Below are 4,284 nucleotides of genomic sequence, written 5' to 3' on the forward strand. Positions count from 1 at the left end.
CAGAGAACAAATGGGAGGCGGAGGAAAGATTTAGGAAGTGGAGAGATGGTGTGGGGCATAAGGGCTTAAGGGTGGAGTCAAAGGCTTTTCGTTTCATTAACTCTCCTCCTCGTACTGACTCCCTTCAACCTCTGTCTCTTTGCCACTCTGTTGCATCTTTATCTCTTTTCTGTCACTGCTTCAGTGGTCACTGCTCCTCTGAACTACTCTGCATGCATTCTTCCACCTCTACGATGGATGCGTAGCACCCGTCTAGCAGCAGACTCTCATCCCTTTTCTGTCCAACTCTAATGCAAGAGTTAACCGTTACTCCCAGTCCTTCATTTATGCAACAGGTTAACTCTGGAACTGTCTCCCACTTTCTGTATTTCCTGCTTCCTATGATCTCCAGTCTTTCTAACGCAGTGTGTCCAGGCATCTCGAAATGATCGGATCTTGAATTTGGCTCTCTCTTGTATTTTGTTTTTCTCTTGGAAGGAACAATTTTGCGGGCTCTTTGCCTTTGGCTCTGTCTTCCTCACCAAAAAAAAAAAAAAAAAAAAAAAAAAAGCAGATAAAACAAAAGTGATGATATCTAGGGTTGGTGGTGGTACTGTTAAAGACAAGGGAGAGTGGCCATGTGCAAGTAATTCCAACTTGCGTAGAGTTTGTGATAAATGGGTGCACGAGAGTTGTAGTGGTATCAGAAGTAGACTGCGAGATAATGGTGATTTTATGTGTGCAGCATGTCGGGGAGACCAGGTGGAGATTGTCAGGCATGAAAGGATTGAACTTGCTGGTGAATCTCTTGAGTGTGTGGAAGAGTATTGTTGTTTGGGAGACATGTTGTGTGCTGGAGGTGGGGCTGGAGCTAGCTCTGTGGCTAGGGTGAGAAGTGGTTGGAAGAAGTTCAGGAAGCTGTTGTCTCTCCTGTCATTGAGAGGACTCTCCCTATATGCTAAGGGGTCTTTGTATGCAGCATGTGTTAGGAGTGTAATGCTGTATGGTAGTGAAACCTGGGCAGTAAAGGAAGAGGATATTCGCAGGCTCAGACATACAGAAATGACAATGATTAGGTGGCTGTGTAGTGCATCCCTGCGTGCAAGGTCTGGGGGGGCTGAGTTTATGATGGGAAAGTTGAGAGGTAGGATGGGACTGGAGTGTATTGTTGTTGTGATGAGGAGAGGTAGATTGAGATGGTTTGGTCATGTGGAGAGGATGGGGGATGATAATTGGATGCAGAAGGTGAGAAGTGCTAATATTGGGGGTGGGGTTGTGAGGGGTAGACCGAGAAAGACGTGGGATGAGGTCATTAAGTGTGACCTCAGGGATAAGAGACTGAACAGGGAGGCTGTAATAGAACATGCAGCATGGAGAGCCGCCATTAGGTGACCAAGGCTGACGCATGCAAGCATGTTGGAGCCTTCAAGAACGAAAACAGAAATGAAAACGATCACTAGTGGAGAAGGGAGAAAAAATGAACAGATGGAGAGAACACTTTGAGGATGGAGGGGATGTAAGAAAATGTTCTGGAAAGAGGTAAAGAGAGTTTTTTTTTTTTTTTTTTATGCGAGGAAGAAGGAACCAAAGGCCATGAGCCCACAATAACAGTTCCCTCCAAGAGAAAAAATACAAGAGAGAGCCAAATTCAAGATCCGATCATTTCGAGATGCCTGAACACACTGCGTTTGAAAGACTGGAGATCATAGGAAGCAGGAAATACAGACAGACAGAGACAGTTCCAGAGCTGACCTGTTGCATAAATGAAGGACTGGGAGTAACAGTTAACTCTTGCATTAGAGAGTTGGACAGAAAAGGGATGAGAGTTTGCTGCTAGACGGGTGCTATGCATCCATCGTAGAGGTGGAAGAATGCATGCAGACAGTTCAGAGGAGCAGTGACATTGAAGCAGTGATAGAAAAGAGATAAAGATGCAACAGTGCAGCGAAGAGACAGAGGTTGAAGGGAGTCAGTAAGAGGAGGAGAGTTAATGAGACAAAAAGCCTTTGACTCCACCCTATCGAGAAGAGCTGTATGTGGGGAGCCTTCCCACACATGAGAGTTGTACTCCACACAGGGACAGATAAAGCCCCTCTATAGAGTCAACAATTGTGCAGGGGTAAAGAAGGAACGGAGTCAGCTTAGCACACCTAATCTCTTGGAAGGGTGTTAACCCGCTTGCACATTATGACGCAGAACGAATCAAAGTCCTTGCAGCCTGAAGAGTAACTAATGATGCACTATGACGCAACTTCCCTATAAATGATCTTAGAAACTTTTCCTGTGGCTGAAAGTGCATCAAATTTTGGTGAGTCAAAGGTGGGTGGCCAGGTCTGAGGTTAATATATGGCAACACTCACAAGCCTCTCACAAGGACAAGCGGCCAATGTTTACCTCAGTGTCCTCTTGGCAATCAGACTAGGAGGGTATGTTAGTGCGCGGCTGGCCATCTTATTCCTTGTTTTCTATTACGTCACCATCCATACCTTACATGTATTATACAGTGGTAGTGTGTTTATGTGGTGCAGTGTGCCAGTGAAGAAGGTGCATAAGTATTTTATATACATTTTCAGAGAAATCCAAATGTGAAATCCATAACCGATTGTGACAGTTCCCTTTCAGTACTGAAAGTAACCACAATGGCAGAGAAAGGGTTATCTGAGGAGGAGTGCCTGAAACTTTTATTCAGTGCAACTGAAAGTGAGAAGGACACACACAAAGGATCTGGGGAGAGTGATTTTGAGGGTGACTAGGGTGAGAAGGAGAGAGAGAGAGTGAGGGAACTTGATAAACCTCCCTCCGCCCTCCAGGGTCAAGGCCACCTTCATTATTATCACCATCACTCTCATGACAACCACCATTATTACCACCAGCACAATGGAGACAAGTGTCTCTTATTGCCACCCCCCCCCCCACACACACACACACACATCACAAATAATCACACACATATAGGTTGTGATCATACCTTTCCTCCTCATTGCAACTCCATCTTTACATACCAGAAGCATTACAACACTGCTAGAGGATGTGAGTAACCAGCTTATTTGTCTAGTTATTGTACGTTGTATTATAAGGTATAATATGTGTGTCTTTACTATATATTCTCATAGGGAAATATGGTGCATTTCATTGTTTTTCTCTCAGGCATTTTACTCATAAAGTATAGGTCGCATCAAAAATCCGAAGAAAGCATGAACAAGCTGATTTTTTATTATGGCGGGGGACAGGGCGACTTGGAGGCGATTTGTTTGTGGCCACCCCAAACGGGATTGAGGCGTCTGGCAATAGATAGATAGACTTTTGTAAAACAAAATAACCTTTGTGTGCAAATTATCATTATAAGAAAAGTTCTGAAACAGAAACATACGGGCACGAGCTTACATGCTGTTACCACGTGCAACCTGTCCTAATTTTTCAAAATTCATTTTCTCAATAACAGTAATAGTTATAACGATGTCCATTATATCATGGGCTTCCTTATCCTTTGGGCTACAAAACTGGAAATGATTTACATATATGTTTGTTACGGTGTCAGTAATAACATACGATATGATAAAGAAATCAGATATTTTTAGGCGATTTTTTTTTTTTTCAATTTACTCGAAAACTATTGGGTGTATCAAATCATCATGAGGTTCATTAGAAAGCTCGTGAATTTCTGCATATAGACATGTCCTTTGCAACTGCATCCTGGGAAAAATTTTGTAGCTGCAGTGATGTTGGGAAGTTATTAGAAGCTAGTTTTCACCTAAATAAGGTTTATTCTTGCTTCATTTCTGTACGGTACACTTATTCATGTTTTTTTTTTTTTCTTATCTTACAGTATAAACATGAGCAAGATGATGGGCTACGATTTATAACAATATAAGCATTTTCTGAGGGTAAATTTGGCCTTAGAATTTTTTTCCTTTCCAGGCGAGCAGAGGCAGCCTAAGCAGGGTTTGGGTTTCCTGCCTGGCTCCAAAACTTATCGGAAACTTATGGTGTGCGAGAGGGCTAAAGAAGTTAGTTGGGGAGTGAAAGATAAAATGGTAGATTGCTAGTGGAGAAGGGAGAAAAAGTGAGCAGATGGAGAGAACACTTCAAGGAATGAATGAAATGTAAGTATAAGTGGCAGGGGAATAGGTGGGAGAAGGAGGGATGTGAGAAGAGAGGATGATCAGTAGGATGGAAGTTGTGGAAGCAATGAAGAAAGTCAAGATGGTGAAAACCCCAGGCATTGATGGAGTGTGTGGTGAAATGCTGATGCATGGGGGAGAGATAGTAGTAGAATGGATGTGGAAGGTGCACAGATTGGCCTGG

This window comes from Coenobita brevimanus, chromosome 93 (genome assembly GCF_032717465.1).
Source record: "Coenobita brevimanus isolate Jiangsu-jjx chromosome 93, ASM3271746v2, whole genome shotgun sequence".
NCBI classification, from domain to species: Eukaryota; Metazoa; Arthropoda; class Malacostraca; order Decapoda; family Coenobitidae; genus Coenobita; species Coenobita brevimanus.